Source organism: Phyllostomus discolor, chromosome 7 (genome assembly GCF_004126475.2).
Source record: "Phyllostomus discolor isolate MPI-MPIP mPhyDis1 chromosome 7, mPhyDis1.pri.v3, whole genome shotgun sequence".
NCBI classification, from domain to species: domain Eukaryota; kingdom Metazoa; phylum Chordata; class Mammalia; order Chiroptera; family Phyllostomidae; genus Phyllostomus; species Phyllostomus discolor.
The window spans coordinates 70,387,711-70,403,976 of NC_040909.2; the positions used below are offsets into that span (position 1 = coordinate 70,387,711).

The following is a 16,266-nucleotide window of genomic DNA, read 5'->3' on the forward strand; positions in this document are numbered from 1 at the left end:
AAATATACAATTTAAGCTTTATGCCACCATAATTAATAATTCATATGTCGATTTCCAAATTAAAGAATCAGGAGACAGGGAAAGCAAGAAATGAAATACTGCATCATGACCAAAAACTTAAAAGTTATGATGGTCAAGTCTATGATGCACCCCTACTCTTGACTGACTTTAGAGAAGAAAAGCAAACAGGTCTCAAACTTCCTCAGTATCCTCAGACCCCTGGTACCAGGCAGCTCCAACACTCATGGGGCAGCTTCCTCACTGGAGCTTGTCTATGTCTTCTTTTGTATTTTTTATGATTTCCTTAAACGTTTTAAGTAGAAGAAATACTGTGAATTCACATCACAGTTCTATTTAACTTATTTAACTCACACAAACTTGTCTGACTCCAATAACCCCCACAACCAAAGAAAGAATTTTAATAGTATAAGAATTTATAGCACCATTCTGCTCCATGAGTGTTATTTCACAGTATGTAGTGTAATGGGAGACATCAATCTGCTGTTCCTTCAAGGGGCTTAGTTTTGGCATCCTTTTATAAGTCAAGCATGTCAACTCACTGAGTGCAATTCTGGCATTTAAAGATTTTTTTTTTTAATGACATGGCCTCTAAGCACAAGCTAACTTTTTCATCTGGTACTCAAACAATGACTGTCTTCCCAAGGAGAAAGAAAAAGAGGCTACATTAGATTGATTCCTGTCAATCTCCAGAGTGGCACATGCCTGAGGATTTTATAACAGTAATTCTGACTATGCATAGACAGTAAACAAATGGCTCTACTGGAAATGCCATAATTACTAGTTTAAAAAATTATCCTCTTTGGTTCTAAGGCTCAAGAATGATCTGACCGTTCTCAGGTCCTACTGAACTCTAACCAATCTAAAAGTATCACAGCAAAACAAACAACATTGACTTTACTACACAGAAGCTCACACTCCTGGTGAGAAAGGTAAAAGGAAGAATCAAGCAAACAAGAACTACCACCATTTGCCGACAGACACTATACTAAGCCTATAAAGGGAAGTACTCTCATGTCAACTTTCAACTGAGAAATCATCTGTAAGGGGATGGAGTGCTACAATGCATGTAACCATTGCTACAGGAGCCCAGAGAAACCCAAAGTGGAAACTAAATACAGGGACCAAGAAAAACTTTCTTAAAGGCATGATTTGTATAATACTATTAAGCAGAAAGCAAATGATAGGCTCAGGAAGCAACTGGTAATAAAGCAAAGAGAGTGGATGATACTTTTGAGAAATTACATGCAGTTGGGTATTTTTCAGCACCGTTAAGACCTTTATCCTGTAGGCCTGTTATTTATTTATTTGTTTTTGGTCTGGACCCTTTCAAGAATCTGATATTTATGGCCCCTCTATTAAAAAATAAACAAATCAGAAGTCCTGCATATAATTTCTGAAGGTTCCTGAGTTCTTAGAGACCAAGAGTCCATTCTAATTTAAGAACATCCACTATGGGCAACAGAGAGTCAGTCACAGATATTAACAAGGGAGGGAATTACATTTCTATTTAAGAAAATGCAGTGTTATATTGGTTTTAGACCTACTGCCACAGACCTGATACTAGATATTCAGATGACTGGAAAAAAACATCACTTCGTCAACAAGGAACAGTGCAAAACCAGTTTTCCCGGACTCCTTTCTCTCCAGTCTGATAGGAAAGACAAACAGAAAGCTGTAAGGACATCCAAGAAGGTGGGTGGTCAGGAAAGGTTTCCTGGAATAGGCTACAATGCATGTTTCTTTAACAGGAATTAGCTCATACATTTAGTATTTAGAGTATTGATCTACAGATAATGAGAAAGTTGTGGTTCACAATACATGTTCATGTGTTGAAATGATAGAAAGGTATAAGCTTCCACTACTAAAGAGATACCATAGCAGCTTATGAAGACTTCAAGGAAAAAAAAAATGTATGTGTGTGGGAGGGGGTCAATTATATGGTACAGTGTCTTTGAGTGATCTGGAGAAGCTGTGAATGAAAATTTGAAAAAAAATGCTAAGACATCTTCCCTGAATTAAAACAGACTAATGAAGGTTATATCCAGGTTCAGATTTTTTAATTTTGTAAAAACGACAATCATTTGCAAGTAAAATGATACTCATAGTGAAGCAGAAGACAGCATAGGGAGAACTCGGAGACTGCAATACTGTCACTGGCCAGCATTTAGCTCCCTGGCTGCCAGGAAACACCTTTTACAAATTAGGTAGAATAAAGAGAAACCGAGGCAGGGAGGAGACAAGTCTCACATGCTAACTCAGCAGTCCTAAGCCTGTTCTGATGGTAATGCCAGGTGTTTCAATATCACAAGACACACTGTATTAGCAAACAAGCAAGAAAGTCCTTGAAATTCTATGTGACATTTCCACTATCTGGGAAAGAAAGCTTTTGAAACTGCTTTCATCCCAAGGCTTGAATATGGGAGAGGACCTCAAGACCCAAAGAAAGAGCCCATAAATAACTTTGGTTAATTGCCTACCTCTGGTCACTATCTATTTTAGGAGGGAGTCCCTGATGCTCACAGATAGAACCAATATATAACATTGGAAATAGCCCCAATTTTAATTAACTGTCAGGTATTTGTTTTACAAGATGACCAAATGGAGTCTGGTGCAAGACAGAATTTGGGCTAACAGACCCCTATACATACCTAAGTTTGGGTAGTCACATCCTCCCAGGAAAGCTGGCGCCACATTTACCCATTAATCAATATGTAACTTTTTTCCCCCCTATCCCACCAACTATATAAGTCTGGAGAACAAAGGTGTGTGTGTGTGTCTGTCTGTCTGTCTCTCTCTCTCTGACTCTTAGCTCTCGGGCCATAGGGCCTCTGGCCTCAGGCTGCTCAGGGGCTTCCCACCCTGGTCTCTAGCCTCTCTTGCTTTTCTCACCCTGCTTTACTCTGAAACGTTCCCTTTCACCCCCTAATCTACCCAGTCCTATTCTCTTCCATGGAATCGGACCACTAATAAACTGATTACATACTACTAGATTTGCTGATATGTAATTCTTTACATGCGTCAGCAAGAAGAACCAGGTCTCTCCCATCAACAGTAGGCAAACTGTATTACAGGGCCTATATCTTACTTGAGAAAAACTAACCTAAGGTTTAAGGCTGTGAAGGACTGACTGACTGTGGAATACCCAGCAAATCCCGTAGCTATGCCAAAAGTTTCATTAGGCTTGCTACCTTTTGCTGCTAAACTGGTTACACAGATGCACAGGTTTTGAGTGGTATGCCTCAAGGCTTTTTTCCCCACAAGCCCTAATGTTTTACAAAACATTAGTTGTTTTCAGATGTTACACTATAAGAACCCAGTACTTGACCTCTTTTATTTTAGAAGTTCTCAGGGATCCCAGACCACATCTGAATAACAGCAGAAACAATTATAAAATCGGAGGAGCCTTGGGAGAATTATATATGGGTGTTATGGGGCACCTAGCCCAGGCCTGTTGGGAGTGGGAATGAAAGGACTGAAAGACTTCCCTAGAGAAGATGAAGTCTTGGTAAGCACTGAAAGCAGAAAGAAAGAAAAATGTTCAGGGATGTAGAAAAGTCATGCAGGAAACAGGCAATGTTCCCATTCAAGACACCACAAATAGTACCACAGAGTTAAGCACAAGCATAGAAATCAGTGTTTGGCAAGGCTAGAAGAATGAAGAGAAGCCAGGTAAGTTCACAGGCCTCACACATATTGAACTTGGACTCCCTCCTGCAGACAACGGGAACCAGGGAAGGCTTTTATAGAGAATGAGAGGCATACCATATGACTAATCTTAATGTAAAATAAAGGAAATAGAATTACATTATTTGGTCGGGGTGGGGTAATGTTTACATAGTTGTAATAGTAAAATTACAATTGCTTCATATTTTTTGAAGATTTTTTATTTATTTTGATTTTCAGAGAGAGGGGCAGGGAGGGAGAAAGAGAGTGGGAGAAACACTGATGTGTAAGAGAAATGTTTGGCAACCAAACATTTTATTGGTTGCCTCTCACACACTTCCAACCTGGGACCTGGCCTGCGACCCCAGCATGTGCACTGACCAGGAACTGAACTGTGACTCTTCAGGCCTGTGTTCAATCCACTGAGCCACACCAGCCAAGGCCACAATTGCTTTAAAGTAGAATAATCATCCAACCACACTGGGAGGAGGAGAGGGAAGAAGTAAAGAAAGGGAATGAAAGATAACACCTCATCTGTGATAACACAAAGTAAATGCTATCTAAAATTAATAATTGAAATAGTTAATAATTAAAAAAACAAATAATCAAAAGAAATTAGTAACAATAGAAGCATCTAATTCTAACAATTGAGGGTAACTTCCCTACGAAATAGCTAAAGGTATTCAATTTCCTCTGGAGTGTGAACTACAGGGTAGAAAACAGTGAATACAGGAACTGTTATACTTTGTCTTCAAGGATTGACTTTCTAAACTGTGTACATGCATTATTTGAACAAAACTGACATGGTAAATTTAAGGGGGATATATATCAAGTACAATAAAGACACATGGAGAATAATTTCCCAAGAAATAAAAATATATTTTACAAATAAAATAGCCTATAGTACAAAAACCAAGGAAGAGAAAGAGATAACATAATCTATACTACAAAACTTCAAAGATATGCCATTTTACCATGCCATGGTATTCCTAATTCCATGCTGTTCCTAAAATTACATGGAAAGTTATAAATTACATATGCATAATACTCACTGATTTGAATATCAAAATAGTATGTATATTTGTAGGAAATTTGAAAACTCAATAAAATAAAAATTATTCATAATCCTGACATTCAAAGAGCCACTGTTAACTTTCTATGCTTGTTTTTTTTTAATCTCAATATTGGTATTATACTGTACAAAACTTCCACTTTTAATGTTACATGCATTCTTTCATGCCATCAAAAATTCTTCCAAAATCCAGAGTCATGATATCCTACCACATGGATGCACCAGAATCATATAACCAGTCCCCTGACTGCTAGACAATGAGAGTTTGCGTTGATATAATCAGTGTACATGAGGAGTTTGCAAGTGAAAATCCACAGGGAATACTTTGACAATTCAACAATCCCCCACCTTGAAACGCACTTCATTTTCTATGAAAGTAAAGCAAACAGTTATGTAAAGAGCAATCACAGCATTAGGACATGAAAGTGTTTGCCATTTGTGAATTCTGAGATAATGCACCTCAATCACAGAAAAGTACCAAATAAAGACAAGAGATCCAGGTCTAGCTTTGTTCCCACTGATAACTTTACTGTTTGGCTCTAGGCAACTCTCCAAAATGTCATTTCCAACTCTGTGAAATGAAGACGCAAAATTCTGACTCTTTAGGTTCCCCAGAGCACTAATTTACCAGATATTTCAGCATTAGCCAAACCCACATTTGAATACAGCTGAGTTTTAGTTATCTAAGAACAGCACTGGTATTTCTATTATTTCTGCCACAATTTTTTCTGCCCCACTCCCACCATTTTCTATAACAGAAAAGAAGAAACTTTCAGGGGTGTTTAAGTCCTGTATTAAGCAATAAATGTAAAATAAAGAATCCAAAAAACAAGAAAAGGTAAAGCCAGAACAAGAAAAAGTATCAGAATAAAGGACTAAAAAGCTTAAGCAGTTGCATCCAAGAAGGACGCTGTCATATTTATTCATAGAGCACAATTTCATACCATGGCATTTTCTCTCTTGTAAGTGTATTTGGGATGGGGATGTCAAACAAAGGGCATTCACATAAGCTCACCTGAAATGATGTGACGTGCTCCAAAAACTGCTTGCTATTCTTTGAAAATGAGATGTGTGGCTTTAATGTATTTGATATAGGGGAAGAACTACTGAAGGCCCAGTTCAATATGATGATGTCTTTCCAGCAGCTTAGGGATGTTATGGAAGGTTAAAGACAAGTGAAAGAACTTGGGAAGCACACAGATGGCAGAGAGGTGTCGCAGAATAAAAGAACAGAATAAATGCTGATTCACTTTCCTTACCTACTAGCAACCAGTGGCAAGCAGCCAATTGCTTCTGGCTGCTCCTCTTTCTCCAGAGGTAAGAACAAAACTCACCCAGCTCTGGGGGGAAGAAATGAGTGAAACCAAGGAGTACACACCATTAAAGGGCATGAACAAAAGGACCTTTCCTTCTCATCCCTCAATGACTTTTGTTGTTGGGAACCACCCTGCCTGGTTTCAGAAGCAGTAACCCCCATGGCCAAAGCTGAGTGAGAGACCTTGGGACCCTAAGCCACTAAGGAGACAAAGCTTATCTCCCTGGCAGGGGCACCACCTCTGCCCCCTTTACTTTACCCTGCTTGGCCCCAGGTGGATGACCAGTTAGCCAATGACAGGTAAGATTCCTCAAGGGAGGGACAACCTAAGACAGGCATGGTCATGAGGGGGCCCTCAAGGAAGGACTTGGGGGGCTACAGAAAAAGGGGGTGATGGACCCTCGCCCCTTGGCTTTGACACAGCCTGAGTCCTCATTCTGTCTGAAAGAAGTATCCTACTCTCTTGGCTGCCTTACTTAACCCTGCCTGACTTAAGCCTGAAACAATGCAGGAGGGTGGTACAGCCCTGGGCAAGAACAGGCAGTTCCCTGGGGCAATCAGGCCTAAGAAAGAATACATAAAATCCTGTGAAACCTGCTTTGCTAAGAATGCCCTCAATTTTCTGATAAGGGTCTAAACATGAAATGAGTTTGTTTCCCAAAGTTTTATAGCCCTTCAGCTAACTGACCCTGACTCAGAATAAGCCTTCATAGTTCTCTGTATGTTATGCACAGTATCCTTACTGCCTGACAATGACTGATGAGCTTTACGTGTATTCCTGTGCAAGTTGAACCCAATAAAAGCCCACTGAGGAAGAGACTCAAGTCCCTTCTCCTTTGAGAGATTGGCCACCTATCCTCCCCAAGCAGATCATGTCTTGGTAGACTTATTCTCATCTGTGGTGGATGGGGGGGGGCTCTGCAGTCAGAGCCCCCCCCCCCACATACACTTTGTCATGGGAGTCATGGACCAAGGCTACACTGAGTACAAAGGTAACTACAGTAGGGAAAATTCTCAATGATGACAAATAGGTATGATGAAATATAAATACAGCTGACTCTTTAACAACACAGGGGCTAGGGGTGTTGACACCGACCCCCCCCCCCACTAGCTCCCACAGTCAAAAATCCATGTATAACTTTGGCTTCCTCCCAAATTAACTGCTAATAGCTAACTGTTGACCAGAAGACTTATCAATAACAATCAATTAACACATATTTTGTATGTTATGTGTATTATATACTATATTCTTATAAGGGGAGACTGAGAAAAAATGTTATTTAGAAAATCATAAGAGAAAATACATTTACAACATTATACACAGTTACTGAAAAAATATCTGTATATAAGTGGACCCACACACTTCAAACCCATTTTGTTCAAGGGTCATCTGTATAGAATAATCAAAGGAAAGAAAAGAAGAGGCTAAGCTAAGGTTCACTACTCATGAGCCAAAAGCTGCCAAGACTTCTTACTTATAGTCAAGATGGTAGCGCAGGTAAATGCAGTACTCAAATCTTCTCAACAGCACACTAAAATTACTGCAGTGGAACATTGGATCTCAAAATTAATCATTCCAGAAGCTGTTTAAGAAGTGATTTGTTCAAAAACCAAATCATACACGTGATTGACCATACATATTTACTGGAAAAGTTGTCAGGTCGAGAACCAAAGTTTTGTCTGAAAACTAAGATACTTTTTTCTGTGAAGAACTTGGGTCAGGAACCAAATTGTTCAAGATAGGAAATGTTCAAGAACCACAGTTTGACTATAAACTACAAGTTGGCCATCATTCATGATTTAGAACAGACTGAAATCCAGTAAAAGAAAAGTCCTACAACTAGAGATTTAAAGAAAAAGCCACACGCAGGCTGGTAGGAGGGGTGGAGACTCAAAACAGGCTGTTCCCATACACACATGTGGCAGATAAAAATCAGGAGCAAGGGGTCGCAGCCCCACACCAGGCCCCCCTGCCCAGGGTTCCAATGCCAGAAAGAGATATGCCAAAAACTTCTGGCTGTCAAAACTGGAGGGAATTGTGGCTGAGTGAGACTGAGGGCTTCTAGAGTCCCAGGCAGTTCATCTTAAAGGCTGGCCCACAAACTTACATTTAGTGCCTCTGAGCTCCAGCAATGGGGCAGCAGCTTGAAAGGAACCAGGGGCAAATGGAAAGAAACCAAACTGTGTAAACATCAGGATGAAAGCTCAGGAAACAGCTTTCTGCCAGACAAAAGTGATGGCAGATGCCATTGTTCCTTTTCTAAGACTGGTCCCCCACCCCACCCTTGGCCAGTAGGCAGGCACCACATCTGAGTCTCCACCAAACCTGGCTCACACTGTTCACCCTGCCCTAGGGATTCCCTGAGACCTTGCCACACCCAGCTTGCGGACCCACCCAAACTGTTTCCAGTGGCTTTTCAACATGAATGGCTTGTCTTAGCTCATGCTCCAGACTCTGCTAGAATCACTCAAATAAGCAGCATTTGGTCTCAGCATGCCCCATATCTCTGGCTAAGTGGCCCCAGGCCCAGCACTAGCAGATGCCAAACTTGGTTTGCAGCTCAGCTTTGGCTGGACACCTCCAAGCCCAGCACAAGTAGCAGCCATCTGCAGATCACCTGTAGCTCATGTCAGGTGGCCATAGGCAGAATACAGGTGGCAGCTGACATTGGTTTGCACTTCCCAGAAGGCCCCAGAGACAACACACCAAGAGGACAGCTTCAAACTATATTGAAGCACCATCCAATGCCCTCCACAAGCAACACACTCAAGGGGCAAACTCAGCAGGCATGAGAGCCCCACCAAAATAAATATGCTCTGTGGGACTGCCCCTACACAGCTGATTCTCCACAGTGGTCAGTAGCTACCACCAATCCTTGCAACTGATTGGCATGGGGGTAAATACCTCTTATTGACGTGCCAACAGCAATCAAGGCTCAACTACAACAGGAGGGTGTACGCAGCCAACATGGCAGGGAATTGGGAGTGGAGGAAATGAGATACTTGGAGTGCCCAGATTGTGTGATTAGTGCCACTGGACCCTACAGAACACCCACTACATAAGGAGGCAGTGCTACTGCACCCTACAGAACACCCACTACATAAGGCCACTCTACCAAGCCCCGAGACATGGCAGCTGTACCTAACACACAGAAACAAACACAGGGCAGATACTAAAATGAGAAGACAAACATGTCCCAAACGAAAGAACAGAACTCCAGTAAAGAACTAAGTAGAATGGAAACAAGCAATCTACTAGATATAGAATTCAAAACACTGGTTACAAAGACATTCAATAAATTTAGAGCTTCAACAGCAAAAAATAATATGAAAACCATAAAAAAGAACCAGTCAGAAATGAAAGATACACTAACTGAAATGAAGAGTAATTTAAAAACTTCAAATTTATCAATATTCACATCGTGGGGATGCCAGGAGGTAAGAGAGATCAAGAAATTGAAAATGTATTTGAAAAAAATAATGACAAAATACTTCCCTTATCGGGTGAGGGAAACAGACATACGAGGCCAGGAAGTAGAGAGTCCCAAACAAGATGAACCCAAAGATGCCCACATCAAGACACATCATAATTAAAATGCAAAAGGTTAAAGACAAAGAGAATATCTTATAAGCAGTAAGAAAAAAGCAGTTAATTACCTACAGGGGAGCTCCCATAAGACTGTCATCTGATTTCTCAATAGAAACTTTGCAGGCCAGAAGAGATTGGCAAGAAATATTCAAAGTGATGAAAAGCAAGGACCTACAACCAAGATTGTTCTACATAGAAATGCTATCATTTAGAATCAAAGGACATATAAAAAGTTTCCCAGATAGAAAAAGCTAAAAGAATTCATTACCACCAAAGGAATATTATATGTTAGTCTTCTTTAAGATAAAAAATATGAACAGTAAAATGGTAATAAATACATATCTGTCAATAATTGAATCTGAAAAACAAAATAAACAAGCAGAACAGAAACAGATTTGCAACACAGAAATTTTGACAGTTGCCAGATAGGAGGGGGGGGTTGGGGAGATGTGTTATAAAATGAGATTAAGAAGTACATATTAGTCGTTATAGAATAATGATGGGAATATAAAGTACAGTATAGAAAATATAGTCAATAATATTCTTGTAAGTATGTATGGCAGGGGTGTCCAACCGTTTGGCATCTCTGTGCCACAATGGAAGAAGTGCTGCCTTGGGCCACACATTAAATACACAAACAGTACAAAAACTGATAAGCAAAGAAAAGGACTATGCATAATTTTCGTGATATCCACCACCACAGATAAGCAAAAAAGTCCTCACATAATAACCCTACGTATGCCGTGGCCCTTTTGAAAATCTTTTAAAATCATCAAGCAGGTGCCAAGTTTGTGATCATGAATATAGAGAAAATGTACATACCTAAGTAGTAAAACATCATTGACTTTTTAAAATATTTTTCATTACAAAAGTAAAAGAAAAGAAGGCAACATCAAACTAGTGAGATGTCTAACACTGTATTTGAGAAAACTGTGCATCAATATCTGGTTTGATAGTAGTTGCAGTGAGTTCTAAAGGCGCTCATCAGATATCTGGGTTCTACTTTTACTCTTAATGTGTTTCATTCTTTGAAAATAGTTGCTCACAAATGTAGGTCCTGCCAAATAGTAATGACATGAATAAGGCATGATTGTGACTCAAGGGATGTTTGTCTCTGGAAAGATAGGATGTTTGTCTCTGGAAAGATAAGACCTATAAAATTCCAGTAAAGAGACATGATAATTTTTTTTAAGGTGAGTGTAGACTGCAGCTCTGTGAATTCCACTTGAAAACCAGCAGGTAACATATTTATGTCAACTGAAAATGCAGTCACAAATATAGCAAAATACTGATTATTTTCCCAGAAATCTTTAAACCTGTTTTCAAATTCTTGTATCAAATCAAAAAGCAAGGCTGCATACTTTTCAGGATTGACTGTCTTTAGCCCACATGTCAAATTCATAAAATTATCTGCCTTAATTTGAGCTTGCCAGAATTTCAGTTTCAATTGGAAAACTGTTATGGTTTGAAATACAGTGTTTGATAAGTTGGTTTTCACCTTAAAGACACATGTTTAATTCATTTAAATGAGCGGTTAAATCCACTAAAAATGTTAAATCTGTACATCAGTTTGCATCATCAAGTTCTAGCTCAAATTTGTTTTTTGATACAACAGCTTGATAACATGTCACAAACCATAAAATTTTTTCAACATTTGGCCTCAACTTAGCTTACTTCCGAAAAGTAAATGATGTCACCACAGTCAGTATGAATACTTTTGAATTCCTGGAATTGGCAATAATTCAATCCCTTGGCTATTATGAAATGCACAATCTCGATGATGACTGTATGATGTTCTCCATTTTTAAAGCTTCTGTGCATAAATTTTCTTCATGTACTATGCAATGACACTTCATCACATGTGAGTTTTGGGTGGCAATTGCATCATCTTTTATTAATTTTACAAGTCTCTCTCTTTCACCTACCATTCCCAAGGCACCATCAGTAATGATAACAGATATGCTGACAATGGACAAAGAAAATCACTGTAACATATTTTTTACTGCTTCTTCTAATCTCTTGATTTAATTTTGTCTTTTATATGGCACTGAAGAAGTCATTTCTTCAGTGACATTTGATTTGTCATCAATATCTCTAATAAAAATAGCAAGTTGAGCCATATTGGTAGCATCAGTACTATCATCCATCACCAAAGCATAAAATTTTAAATTAGCAGCTTTACTGTCCAACTTCTTTCGACAGATTTTCCAATTTCTTCAATTCACCTGGCTATAGTCTGGTGAAACAAACTGATTTTAGAAATATCCCCCCTTTTTTCAGGGCAAATTATACCTGACACACTTTCTATACATTGTGTAGTAAACTCACCATCAGTAAATGGTTTTGAATTTTTGCTATTAAATATGCTACCACATAACTAGGATTTACGATGGAAACCACCTGAGTTAAAAATTTTTGTTGAGAAGACAAACTTTTCTCAGTTCTGCTATTTTGTCCTTACAACACAATCATTCACACAGTTTGAATTTGGCAGCATGTTTTTGTATATAATGCCTTTTCAAATTATAGTCTTTGGAACTTGCACAAATTCCCTATAAATTAAGCAGAGTACCTTACTATTTGCCTTGACAAAGAAGTACTCATCTACTTTTCATTGAACAATCTTCCTTCATTCCCAATTTTTGTGTTTTTGGAGTCTTTTTTCTTTTGAAATATTGTAGAAGCCATGATGGGATTAAAAAAATAATAATAGATAAGGAACTTTATTTACTTTTATTATGAAAGTTAATTGACAGGGAAATAGAAAGCAAGGCTTAGGCCCTTCCACAGTCCTCTCAGCTGCCAGTGCAGGCCAAGGCAGAGGGCTGATTACAGAGAGTGGTGTGTGATGTGTGAAGTGCTGCTAAGATGTGGAAGCAGCCTTAATAATCAAATAATAATGCTTACCTGACTGCTTAATAACATTAAACACCTAATGTCCCAAAGGTAGGCTGAAATATTATTGATAATTGCTGTCTCACTAAGTCACCATGAGCACATGTAATGTCTGATGGTGTCAATTCTACTGCCTGTGTCTGGAAGATAACACACTGGAAACTGCACACTGCCATAAAACTGAAGCCACACGTGCGGAGAAATAGCGAGAGCGGACCTACGTGACACTGGGACACGTAATCACAAAAACATCTCATAATGTTTTAGGTAAATTTATGATTTTGTGTTGGGCCACATGTAAGTCTTCGGCTGCAAGTTGGCTAGCCCTGATGTATGGTGTCAGACCAGTATGAGATTTATTGGGATGATCACTTAATAAGTTATATAATGTCCAATCATTGCAGTATATACCTGAAACTAATTTAAATTGTATGTCAACTCTAATTCAAAAATAAAAACATTATTTAAAAAATAAATAAAAAGATTTCCAAAGGAAAAATAAGCTGCCAAGGCTCTAATTAATTCCACATCTAATTATAGAAACAAACATTTTTTTAAAGTAGTCATAACATATACATGCAATTTCCTACATACCTACTCTACTGCACACCGGGCACTAGACTCCATACCCCTGTCAAAATGCACTCATTTTACGGAAGAGATTACCAAAGTTCAGAGAGACTGTAAGAACCTCACAGTGCATGAATAGCTAAGGCACAACTCAAATCAAGTCTGCCAAGCCTTAAAATCTTCAGAAACAAAACAATCTGCACAGAAGCTCCTGGCCCATAATTAAAAGGTAAACTTTTGCCCTGACTGGCTAGGTCAGTTGGTTGGAGCGTTATCCTGATACACCAACATTGCGGGTTCAATCCCCAGTCAGGGCACATACAAGAATCAACCAATGAATGCAGCCTAAGTGGAACAACAAATCAATGGTTTTACTCTAAAACCAGTAAATATAAATTTAAACAGGTAAACCTTTCATTTTCTTAGTTGAAAAGATGTTCAATTCAGATCTCTTTTCTTCCCTCTCAACCTCTTATTTCTCCTTTTGTTCTCCCTTTTGGTACTCTCAGTTGCAAAGAAAGAATGGAATAGTGGGAAATAAAGCATCTGATGTCATTTACTGATGGTACAGTCTCACACAAATAACTTAATCTATGATCTTAAGTTTCCTCATCTATAAACTGGGGGAAAAAAACATTATAAATTTGTGAAGAGGAAATAATGCACTGCATATAAAGCTCCTGACATACACATATCCAATACTTTCTTTCACCTCTAGGACAGAAAAAAATGCATCTTCAAAATTTTCATTTTTAAACACAGAAGACACTAAAAAGGGAAAACAAAGACATGCGCAAGATACTAAAAAAGGGAAACAAAGACGTGCTCATTCTAAAATTTAGTGAAGTCATCACCTAGTGAACTCCTTAAGACAGAACTATACAGTAAAAGCATAAACTTCGAAGTTAGGGGTGTCAAGAAAAACAAAGGAAGCCAAACAGAACAAGACACACATTTACAGAGCAGTTGACAGAAATAGAGAGAATAATAAGAACAAAAGAATAATGCAGTGCCTTCTGTCATGCTCTGAGCTGTAACTAGTCTGAGAAGCTTTGATCAGGACCAGATGCCCCTTCTTTGCTCACTTACCTGGGTTCAGGCAGCAGTGAGGGACTGAATCTCTCTTTAGTAGCTCACCAGCTAACTTCTGCCCATGCTAATTTTCTCTAATGAAGCACCTGTCATATCATTTAGCAAAAATTATGTCTTATATAGTTTTCTTTGGTTCAACACATCTTTTATGTCCAAATTATAAACTCAATAATAAAGATAAAATAAAGTTTTATATTTAAAACATTCATCACAGTTGTAAAGGTCTTAGCAAGCACTGAAAAAATGGTGACTAAACAAAAAACACTGTGAGAGTTAACTTCTAGCTTTCTACTTTAGAAAATCCTTTCAAATTTGAAAATACCTAACCTAATGGCTACAGCAAAGTGAGGTATATTTTTTCCTCTATACTCCCTTGAACTCCAGAATCTTCATCGGATCAGACAATTGATAAACTGATACAGGGTACAGCTAGGAGGCCCCCAAATACGGATTTGTAATGGGGTCTAGAACTCAGGGTGTACAGGAAACACACACACACACACACACACACACACACACATATATGATGTCCTCACACTCACAAGTCTGAATTGGGTGATGGGACACATAGGGCAGGGTCATTAAGAGCTGTTTTGCATAACAACAGTTTTGCAGCTAATGTCTGGCATGGTCATTTAACATATCTATAACTTTTAACTGGTTTCATGGATATGTTAAATAGCTGTGGTCATGCTCTGAGCCAGGGAGATGGGAGTGACTTCAATCCATGATGCAACTGGGAGCCAAATCCCTCTGGTTACAGTGCCTGTGTGCAAGCTTGGAGATGACTGGCTCCATGCCATGGAGTCACACCTGCCTGGACTTGCTATGGCAGCCCAGTAAAGCTGGAAGAATACGAGAATGCTGGCAGGTGTAACTGATTGTGGGAGGAGTTGGAAATGGGGCTACAGGGGAAGATTGGCACTGGGATTTAAACCCAGGCGTGGCAGCCATGAAAAGTTGGGACCACATGGCTTTGGGGTACTCCTTTTTGCCACGTGGCTTAGGAAGCAGGAGAGACCTTGCTGGGAAGAAAAGGGGTGAAAGGACTCTTGCTGGTTGTTGGGAACCGCCCTGCCTGGTATCAGAAGCTGTAACCCCCGCCAAGGCTAAGGCTGAGGGAATGATCTTGGACCATAAGCCACCGAGGAGACAAAAGCTTATCTCCCTGGCAGGAGCACAACTTCTCCTTTTATTTCACCATGCCTGGCCCCCAATGGTTGGTCAGTTAGCCAATGAGGGGTAAGATTCCCCAAGGGGGGGACAACTTAAGACAGGCATGATCACGTGGGAAGCCCCCAAGGAAGGACTTTGGGGGCTATAGCAAAAGGGGGTGATAGACCCTCGCCCCTCAGCTTTGACATAGTCTGAGTCCTCAATGTCTGCGAGAAAATCTCCTAATCTCTTGGCTGCCTTACTTCCCTTGCTCCACCTAAGCCTGAAACAATGACAGAGGGTGGTGCAGCCCTGTGCTAGAAAGGGCAGGTTCCCCAGGTGATCAAGCCTAAGAAAGAATACATAAAATCCTGTGAAACCTGCTTTGTTTAGAATGCTCTCAGTTGAATGATAAGGGTCCAGGGAAGAAGTAAATTTGTTCCTTAAAGATTTACAGCTCTTTGACGGACTCAAAACAGGCCCTCAGAGTTCCTTGTTATCTATTGTTGGCAATGAGTAATAAGCTTTACCTGAATTCTTATGCAAACAAACCCAATAAAAGCCATTGAGGAAAAGGCTCTTGGTCCTTCTCCTGTTAGAGTTCGGCCATCTTTCCTCCCCAAGCAGATCGTGTCTTGGTAGACTTATTCTCATCCGTGGTGGCCGGAGGGGGGGAGCCCTGTGAGCAGAGCCCCCCCACAGCTGGTGGGACATGAGAAGGTGCCACATGGTTTTGGATTAACTGAAGATTGTGATGGTGACACAGCTGATGGTGCCAGGAACTGGGGGGCTACCTGAACCACGGACTTCTTCTTTTCCTGAGATATGGTACTCCAGACTGCTCGGGAGAAGGAAGGACTGTGTGCATGTCTGGGCATTCTAAAAGACTTTAGT

At 39.7% G+C, this 16,266-nt stretch overlaps 1 protein-coding gene across 2 annotated transcripts in view; it reads right to left on the bottom strand.

Annotated features, from left to right (window-relative positions):
* PCMTD1 (protein-L-isoaspartate (D-aspartate) O-methyltransferase domain containing 1) overlaps window positions 1–16,266 on the bottom strand; it is an 89,807-nt gene that overhangs the window by 49,810 nt on the left and 23,731 nt on the right. The gene's annotated exons all lie outside the window — the stretch shown is intronic.